General features: G+C 38.4%; 1 pseudogene; it reads left to right on the forward strand.

Moving 5' to 3' along the window:
• Window positions 1-1662: 1662 nt before the first annotated feature.
• On the forward strand, window positions 1663-2980 carry LOC149991500 (elongation factor 1-alpha 1-like; annotated as a pseudogene).
• The last annotated feature ends 8004 nt before the right edge of the window (window positions 2981-10984 follow it).

Consider the following 10984-nt stretch of genomic DNA (forward strand, 5'->3'; position numbering starts at 1 on the left):
ACTTGAGGAGTGCCAAGCCAGTTGCTTGGCACAGAAGCAAGCACTCAATGAGTCTTAGTTGATTTTGAGCTACTTCCTACAGTTTCTTTATGAAAAGATACCAATATACAAACATTTGGTGTATGTGATTCTTTAACATTGTGAGGGCAAGTGAAACCATCAAAACTGGAAATCTGGTTCAACCGTTAGATGTTATATAGGACTCCCATACATCTATGTCCCTAAACTTTTTCACCTGAGGACAACTTCTGAAATTTCCCCTATGGACAGCATGCTTTGAAGGCTTGCCTACCAAACACATTACATTATGGATTATTTAATTTCTCCGTTTTAATTAATCAAAGACAAATGTTTCTGACAAGAAAAATGTTCTATTAAACATGAAATAATAATGTATTTGGTATGCTAGACTTTGCTCAGCATTTCAGTCTTAATATACCACTAATTTCACATAACAATCCCAGTGGTTAGTACGTATCACTAATTTTGTTCTACAAATGAGAAGACTGAGGCACAAAAAGGTTAAACTCAGGGTTGCATAGCTAGTAAGAAGCAAAAGCAAGATGCAAGCAACTTAGGTCTATGCTACTCTATCCATTCTAGCATTCAAACTCTACCTAACTAGTTTTTACCATAAATGGTAGTATATAATTTTAGCAGTCTCACTCTCAGGCTTTTATTCTAGAGATGCAAATTTATGTATACTTGCACATGAATTTTCATAGCAGCTCTTATTTATAATTAACAAAAACTGGTAACAACCCAAATGTGGTATGTTTATACAATGGAATACAACTCAAAAATAAAAAGCAAACAAATTATTGATATACTCAACTTGGATGAATCTCAAAACCATTGTGCTGAGTGAAAAAAAAGTGAAACTCAAAAGATTATACAGTCTGACTCCATTTATGTGACATCCTCAAAGTGACAAAACTATAGTTATGGAGCACAGATCAGTGACTGCCAAGGTTTGGGGTGGGAAGAGAGTGTGACTAGAGGTAGCACAAAGGAGTTTTATTAGGGTGATGAAACTGTTTTGTATTGTAACTGTGGTGGTGGTTACACAGACCTATAAATGTGTCAAAATCCAAAAACCTATACACACCCCCAAAAGTCAATTTTACTGTATAATAATTTTAAAAAGAGGCAATATTTCATCTTCTTTTCAGTCAGGATTAATTTATGTATTTTCTATTTACTCACAGTAGACTTTTATAGTTCTACCTACTACTAACAATAGTTTTCAGATTTAAAAATTATACTATAATTTTCACTATTATGTGAAGCAAAAAGCCATTATCAGGCTATATATCCAAATTCAATGATGACAGTTACATTTTTTTTTTAATCCTCACTGGAGGACATTTTTTTCACTGCTTTTAGAGAGAGAGGAAGAAAGAGAAACATCGATGCGAGACAGAGAAACACTGATTGGTTGTCTCCCATATGCACCCAGACAGGGGATTGAATTTGCAACCCTGGTATGGGACCTGACCAAGAATGGAACCTGCGACCTTTTGGCTATGGGATGATGCTCCAACTGAGTCACACCAGGCAGGGCAACAATTCTCTTTTTAATTAACACTTCTTGGCTTTTTCACAATGAGTTTGCTGCCAGAACACAGGTGTTGTGAAAACCACCATGAAATCTAAGCCAAAATGATAAAGGAAAAGACTCATATCAACATCATCATCACTGGACATGTAGATTCGGGAAGGTCCACCACTACTGGTGGGACTGATAAAAGAACCACCAAACAATCTGAGAAGGAGGCTGCTGAGATGGGCAAGTGCTCTTTCAAATATGCCTGGGTCTCCAGTAGACTGAAAGGTGGATGTGAGTGTGGTATCACTACTGATATCTCCCTGTGGAAATTCGAGACCAGCAAGTATTATGTGACAATCATTGATACCCTCAGGACACAGAGAATTTATCTAAAACATGATTACAGGCACATCTCAGGCTGACTGTGCTGTCCTGATTGTTGCTGCTGGTGTTGCTGAATTTGAAGTGGGTATCAAAGAATGAGCAAACCTAATAGCATGCCCTCCTAGCTTACACACCATTGAACCACCCTATAGCCACAAGAGATATGAAGAAATTGTTAAGAAAGTCAGCACCTACATTAAGAAAATTGGCTACAACCCTGACATAGTAGCATTTGTGTCAATTTCTGGTTGGAATGGTGACAACATGTTGGAGCCATGTGCTAACATGTCTTAGTAAGGGATAGAAAGTCACCTATAAGGCTAGCAATGCCAGTGGAACCACACTGCTTGAAGCTCTGGATTGAATCCTGCCACCAACTCATCTGACAAGCCCTGCGTCTGCCCATCCAGGATGTCTATAAAATTGGTGGTATTGATACTGTCCCTGTGGACCAAGTGGAGACTGGTATTCTCAAACCTGGCATGGTGGCCACCTTTGCTTCCATCAATGTTACAACCCAAGTAAAGTCTGTTGAAATGCACCATGAAGTTTTGAATGAAGTTCTTCCTGGGGACAATGCGGGCTTCAATGTCAAGAATGTGTCTATCAAAAGATGGTTGTCATGACAATGTGGCTAGTGACAGCAAAAATGATCCACCAATGGGAACAGCTGGCTTCACAGCTCAGGTGATTATCCTGAACCATGCAGGACAAATCGGTGCCTGATATGCACCTGTGCTGGACTGTTATACAGCTTACATTGCTTATGCATTTTCTGAGGTAAAGGAGAAGACTAATTGTCATTTTGGGATAAAGCTAGAAGATGGCCTGAAGTTTCCGAAATCTGGTGATGCTGCCATCATTGACATGGTTACTGGCAAGCCAAGGCATGTTGAGAGTTTCTCTGACTATCTTCCTCTTGGCTGTTTTGTTGTTCATGACACGATATAGACACTTGCTGTGGGTGTCATCAAAGTAGTGGAAAAGAAGGCAGCTGGAGATGGCAAAGTCACCAATCCTGCCCAGAAAGCTCAGAAGGCTGAATGAATACTACCCCCAATACCACCACTCCAGTCTTATTTAGTGGTGGAAGAACGATCTCAGAACTGTGTCTCAACTGGCCACTTAAATTCAACAGTAAAAGACTGGTTAATGATTATGATGCATTATAAAACCTGCAGAAGAAAAGGAGAATACTTTGTGGACCATCGGGGGTGGGGTAGGGTGTGTGTGTGTATGTCAGTTTTTAAGTTATTAGCTTTTAAAACCAGTACTTTTTAATAATAATTTTTTAAGAGAGAGAGGAAGGGAGGGAGAAAGAGTGGGAGAGAAACATTGATGTGAGAAACATCTATCGGTTGCCTCTCACATGAACCCCAAATTGAACCACCGGCGACCTTTCATTTTACAGGGTGACATCCAACCAAAGAGCCATACTGGTCAGGGCATAAAACCAGTACATTTTAATAGGAACAACTTGATCAAAAATCTATCATAGGATTTTGAGATCCATTAAAACAAAGTTTAATGAGAAAACAAATACACAAATAAACAATCCTTAAAAGTTAAATGAATTTGGGTAATTATCCTCTAGAAAATAAAAATATTTTGACAACCTGTTAGATGGCATGATATCTGACATAGCAATTTACATAGTAAACCAAAAATAAGTAATCAGAATTAATTCTGCGATGAAGAATGTCATGGAATGAGGATTTCATGAGAATGACATGGACAACCATGGCTCTTTCTACAATTTTTCAATTTTTACTAGAATGCACTCTTGTATCTCCAGTATAATTAAAAATGTATCGTATGAAAGAATTTTAAAAATCCTTCTAGGTTGAAATGAAGATATTTCCCAAGCTGCACTGTCCTTCCTTCCAGAGGGCTTCCATTGCCTTTGGGAACCCCTTGGTTACTCCATTACCAAGTCAGGCTTGTATTTTACTCAACACCTAGTGCCTCACACATAGTACAGTGGGTACTCAACAAATATTTGCTAAACTGAATTGCATCTGGAAATGTGAGGAATAAAAAATGACAAACACGTGGCCACTAACAAAATCTATAATGTAGAAAGACTAAATCATACTCTAATTTTGAATGAGGCAAATTATTACTGATTGCTAACAATATGCTCAAAAATTACAAAGGCATACACAGAATTTTGGAAGAGAGCAAGGCAAACATAACATACGGCAGAAGATTTTAAAGCCTAAAATAGGCAAGACCCAAACCAGAATCAATTACCCCAGGCTCCCTAGCCATAAAATTCAAAGGAGAAAAAGAAAAACAAGGGGAAAAACTAACCTGTACTGAGTTTCATGAGCCTTGCACTGCATTAGACATTTATATAGATTAGAAGTTATATTAGGACTCAGGTTTCAATCAGCTCTGATAGTGAAGCACTGGGAAGCCACCATCCCTACCCTTCCAAGAGAAAAGCTAGACAGACTCTTGGACCTATCAGAAATCTAAGGTAACAGGGCAAACCACCTTCTCCATATATCTGAAGAACCAGGTGCCTGCATACATGATCTGAGCATATAAATTGGCAGGAAGATTAAACTAGAAATTCTGATAAATTACTGAAGGCTGAAGAATAGGATGCCAGGAGAGTACAAAGCTTCTGGGCTTCACAGGAGGGGCAGTATTTCCATCTTCTTACAAATTTTTCCTACAGGAACCCCACTAGTTCTTACTGGGAGGATGGGGAAAATTCCAGAGAAAGCTTTTCACCATTTTGCTGGTTGGCTGAGAAAAACAGCACCCATTGTGAAATCTACCCAGACCTCTTTCCTTTATCTCTAGTACAGAACAAAAGGCCTAATCTGAGGGGGGAAGGGCTTAAAACCCCTGGCCTGAGGACACTGATGTCTTCACTGAAGCAGGAGAAAAGGAAGGGAGGAAAAAGAAACAGCTCATCCCTGGAGGAGGGGCAGGAAATCTTGTAAAGGACACACTCAAGACCAGGGTTCCAGTACCTGCCAAAGTCTTAGGCTTAATCAAATCATCAGAGAATCCCTTACTCTCCCACCAACCACCACCTGGCATATCAGCTACATGGTTGGTAACAGTGCAATACAACTGGGAGGGCTGTAAGAGACAACTCTTGGGAAACAGCACAAAGGAAGAACCCAAAGCCAAGCAGGAGACATAAAGAAGGTATCACTAGAGGAATCAGAAATCTCTGGTGCCCATAACAAAAACAAACATCAAATATGAGCCAACTCCTCCTGCCTAGATTAACTCAAGTACCCACACTAAAGGCCTAGTAGAAAGAAAACCTGTGTTAAGTCTCCAAAAATATCAATTATTTACCCACAGTATTTCCTGTCCACATTCAGCTTTCAACATGCTTATGAGGCATAATAAAAGGCAAGATAATATTCCAAATGACAAAGCAATTATCAGATCCAGACTCAGTATGACACAGATGTTGGGGCTATCAGAAATGAAAATTAAAATGATTAATATGTTAAAGACTAATGGAAGAAGTAGATATATGCAAAACCAGATGGACAATTTAGAGAGATAGAAACTGTAAGAAGGAATCAAATGGAAATGTTAGAAATAAAAAAAACACAGGAGTCCTGGCTGGTGTGGTTCAGTGGATTGAGTGACAACCTGCAAACCTAAGGGTCCCTGGTTCGATTCCCAGTCAGGGCACATGCCTGGGTTTCAGGCCAGGTCCCCAGTAGGGGGCGTGCGAGAGGCAACCAATTGATGTATCTCTAGTACATTGATGTTTCTCTCCCTTTCTCCCTCCCTTCCACTCTCTCTAAAAATAAATAAATAAAATATTTAAAAACACACACACACACAAATAAAAACCATGCTAAACAGCAGACTTGACACAGCCAAGGAAAGAAATCAGTGAGAATGAAGATCATGTTTATTGATCAGGTCAATAAAATTAAAACAAAAAGAGACAAGAGCGAAAAAAAAAATAGAACAGCATACAAAGAGTGTAGGACAAAATCAAACAGTATAACATACTTGTAATTGGAATCCCAGAAGGAGAAGTGGGGGGCATGGGCACAAGAATTATTTGAAGAAATAATGGCTGACTACTTTTCTAAAATTTAGTGACAAACAACAAACCATAGATACAAGAAGCTCAGAGAACACCAAGAAGCTCAGAGAACACCAAGCAGGATAAAGAGAAAAGAAATAAAAAAGCCACACCTAGGCAAAGACAGACTTTGAAGGCAGCCAGATGAAAGGAGATATGTTAACTACACAGGAACATGGATAAGAATGACAGCAGACTTATCAGAAACCATGTAAACAAATCAACAGTGGAGTCTTGTGCTGAAAGAAGGAAAAATAAGTGTCAACTCAGAATTCCATATCCCATGAAAATGTCCTTCAAAAGTGAAGAAAAAATGAAGAATTGCTCAAAAAAAAAAAAAAAAAAAAGAAAAGAAAAGAAAATTACTGCCAGAGCTGGCAATAAAAAAAAATTTTTTTTTAAATTTATTTGTTTGTTTGTTTACTTATTTTTTATTTTTAGAGAGAAGGGAAAGGAGAAAGAGAGGGAGAGAAACATCTGTGTGGTTGCCTCTCACTTGCGCCAACTAGGGACCTGACGTGCAACCTAGTAATGTGCCCTAGCTGGGAATCGATCCAGCGACACTGGGCTCGCAGGCCGACACTCAATCCACTGAGCCACAGCAGCCAGGTAAAAAAAATTTTTTTAAAGAAAATTCTTCAGGCAGAAAGATTATGATTAATGTAAGAAATGGGATTAGCATAAAGAAATGAAGAGCATTAGAAAACGATGAATGAAGGTAGAATATTTTATTTTTAAAATGTTTGGAAAGCCGATTTCCCAGACATTTAACCAAGGGCCAATGTTGCAAGCAGGCCTCCTAAAGATAGCAAACAGCCTCAGGCCTGCTATGTTTACTCTTCAGCACAAGAGAGTATATATTTTTAATAACCTACAGCTAACATCATATTTAATGATGAGAGATGGAATGCTTTCTAACATTGGAACAAGTTAAACATGTTCTCTCTCACCATTACAATTCTGTTAAAGAAGAAAACAGTAAGAGTACTCATATTACCTGATTTCAAGACTTACTATAAAGCTATAGTAATCAAGACTTTGTGATAATGGCAAATTGATACACACAGGTCAATGTGACATAATAGCCTAGGAATAGACCCACACAAGCGGAGTCACATTTTTGACACAGGTGCAAAAACAATTCAGTGGAGAAAGGACAGTCTTTTCAACAAATGATTCTAGAACTACTGGACTAGCATATGCAGAAAATGAACACCACTGACACACACCTCACATTCAAGGCTGGTGGGAATGCAAAATGGTAGAACTGCATTAAAAGACAGTTTGGCGGTTTCTTATAAAAACTCAGCAATCCCACTCCTAAACACTTACCCAAATGAAATGAAAACTTATGTTCACACAAAAACCTGTATGCTAATGTTTACTACAGCTTTATTCATAATCGCCAAGAACTAGAAGCAGCCCAGTTGTTCTTCAACCACTGGATTGAACAAATGGTGGTACATCCATACAATGGAATATTATTCAGTGATAAAAGAAACAGGATATTAATTCACATAATATAGATGAATCAAGTAAAACAGGGTCTCCAACCTCCTTCCTTCCTGTCCATCCGTGGATGCCACTGGCATTACTGTCTGAGCTCACCTCCTGTCTCCCCTGCACCCACCCACCCCACTACATGGAAAAATTGTCTTCCACAAAACCGATCCCTGGTGCCCAAAAGGTTGGGGACAGCTGAAGTAAAAGAAGCCAGAACAAAAAAACTAACATGTTGTATGAGTCCACTCATATGACATTTTGGAAAAGGCAGGACTATAGTTAAAAATTCAGAAGTATGCTATTCTGAGGCATCTCTAGGAAACAAAACTGACATGATATATGCATTTTTCACAGGGATAGCTCTGACAAGATCATGGGTGGGAGTCCATCGAAGTTCACATCACCATCACCATATACCATCTCTTTAAATCAATATATTTAATTTTTAAAATAGGGTAATATAGTCACATAGATTAAAATTCAAAGAGTATATATAAAATTTTATGCAGTGAAAAGTTTCCCTCCATCCCTGACCATGTATGACCCCAAATTATTAGTGTCTTGAATATCCTTCCAGAAATATTTTATATCTATGTAAGCAAAAATGTACTTGCATGCATTATTGCCCCCACTATCTATTTTACACAAATGGTAGCATATAATACACACTGTTCTGTTTCTTGGGTTTTTTTTTTTTTCATTCTGTAAATCTTGGAGATCATACAATATCAGTGTAATATCCTAATGTATCAATCAAGCCTTGATTGATACATTAGGATATTACCAATATTTTGTTATTACAAGCAATACTCCAACTAATATGCAAATATTTGTTAAATAAATTCCTAGAAGTGTTTGCTGGGTCAAATGATTATGTGCATTTATGATTTTATTTTTATATATTTCCAAGTCACTGACTTTTAAAATGTCAGAGATTTTTCATTTTTAACTTTTATCCTAGGTGAAAAGAAAGGAAGCTGAGATTCTATCATCAGGCAATTTTCTGGAGGAATGTACAATCTAAGATGTACAACGTGAGCCACACGTTTCCTAGGATCTAGTTGCATTTTCATGTAATATGTTGCAGGCCGCAAGCTGGTTACAAAGCCTATTTCAGTTATGTGAATCACTTCTGAAATCTTCACAATCAAGGCCAAAGGCTGATGCCCCAAATTGCTGGCCACTGGCCACTCACTTCACAGCACAATACTGGATACTTCCCTGCAACCACAGGGAGATTTTTAAATCTTGACCAAATAAAACATCTACAGAAAATCCTTTGTCCTTGTTACAATGCCCAAATAAGGATTTCTTCTCTTAGGTAAAAACTATAAATCACAATAAAAGGTTATGAGGAAAGGCTGCAAATGTTTCTCTCATTTTGCAGGTAGTAATGGATTCCCATTAACTGTCTTTTTCTTGACTACAAAATCTAGTATAGCCTAGTACACTACAGTTTTTGTGATAAAGCTTGAACAGTCATAGAAAGACAAATACCACATGATTTAACTTACATGTGAAATCTAAAGAACAAAATAAATGAACAAACAAAATTGAAACAGCCTCACAGACACAGAGAGTGAACTGGTGGTTGCCAGAGGGCAGGGGTGCTGGGGAATTGGGTGAAAAACATGACAGGATTAAGAAGCACAAATTGGTAGTTACAAAATAGTCACAGGGATGTAAGAAAAGCATAGAGAATATAGTCAGTAATACTGCAATAACTATGTATGGTACCAGTTGGGGTACTGGGAATATTGAGGGGAGCACTATGTAAAGAATATTATTGTCTAACCACTAAGCCATACACCTGAAACCAATACAAAATAAATTGAAAGAAAAAAAAAAAAACTTGAACAAGAGGCTGAGGAAACCCAGGGGTGAGGCTCCTTTCCTAATGGCCACACAAGATCAGTGAGCAGACAAGCCACTCAAGAATATCTATATCCAGAGCCACACTGTCTCCCCTTGGTTTCCTCATAGAAAAATCATCGCTCAGCTCTACTCAGTAAAAGAGAAGGTAGGAGGAAGGTGGCAAAATCATTATTACTTAGTCTCAAGAAAACATTCATTTAGAAATGAGTATTAAATAAGATTTATTAAAGGAAAAAGAGTTCACATTCAGTAATAATTATTCTGCATTGCCACAGTGATGCCCCCCAATTTTTCACATCTCCTTGTATCCATATGTTTGGATGGTCCCCTTTCACAACAACTCTGGGCTTGACCACAGAGGCATTCCTGTGCTTTGGCTGAAGGGACCATATCAAATATGACACAAGAAGACATTTGAGAAGTGCTTCGGCACTGATGCTTGCTCTCACTTGCTACTCTTTATATCTTTGAGACCACCATGTTAACAAGCCCAGACTAGCCAGCTGGAGGAGAGACCATTTGGAGTGGGGATGAGCCATCCTAGCCTAGGGCCTCCTAGACCAACCAGCCTGCCAACAACCACCAGATCACCCACACACAAATCTAACTGACACAAGCTATTTCAAAGTAAATATGTTTGTGATCTGATACACAATGGTTTTCCCCATGAAATTTAGTTTGCACATAAAATTTCAAACAGAAAAACCTACAGTACCTGCATTAGAATAAATATATAAGTATTGAAAAATGTCTAGGTCTTCCCAGAGTCTCACAAATGTGCTGTCTGCCATCACAGATGGCACATACCAAAAAAAAGAAAAAATTAAAAAATTTCCATTTAGTCACTGGAGTATCTTTATCATGATACATTTAAATCAAAGTCTTACACTCAACAGTCCCATTTATAACACTGAAAAACAACGCGGGTTTCCAGGAATTCTTCTCTCAATTCTACATTTTCCTTGCATTTGACAAGGCTTGGTGAAAGCTGAAAGAACTCCCTTAATGAAGCCTAAAAAGTATCAGCTATCTGAGACTAGTTAAACCTCCTTCTAGAAGCAGTGTGCAGGACCAGCTTCTAGTAATGCAGCAACTCTTTTTAGCTATGTTAATGATGGGAGGTAAAAACTGTTTAACATCTATACGGCTGGGTTAGAAAAATTTGCCTCTATTAGATCACAAAGTGGGACAATGAAGGGGAAATGACTTTCTTAAACCACTTTTGTTTAGGTCTCACTAGATACTTTTCTGGATTAAACACACACACTCTCTCTCTCTCTCTCTCAAGAAAAAGTGAACAAACCTTCCAGCAGTTTCCCATTGCCCTTGGAATAAAACACAAGCTTCTTAATAAGGTCCCATAAGGCCCTGTAAATCTTCCCCTACCTACCTCATTTCTCTCTCCGCAGGTCCTAACCAAACCTCTGAGGATCCTTTCCACATATCTCTCCCGTCTCAGTGCCCTCATACCTGCTGTTCCTTCTTACTGGCAATCCACTCTCTCTGACTTGTACCTTGCTTATTCCTGCTCATCCTTTAAGGGTCCAGGGCAGCTTGCTGGTCTCCCTCACAGACGCACTTTTCCTCTTACTTGC

This window comes from Furipterus horrens, unplaced genomic scaffold, assembly GCF_987537825.1.
Source record: "Furipterus horrens unplaced genomic scaffold, mFurHor1.1.pri manual_scaffold_17, whole genome shotgun sequence".
Classification (NCBI taxonomy): domain Eukaryota; kingdom Metazoa; phylum Chordata; class Mammalia; order Chiroptera; family Furipteridae; genus Furipterus; species Furipterus horrens.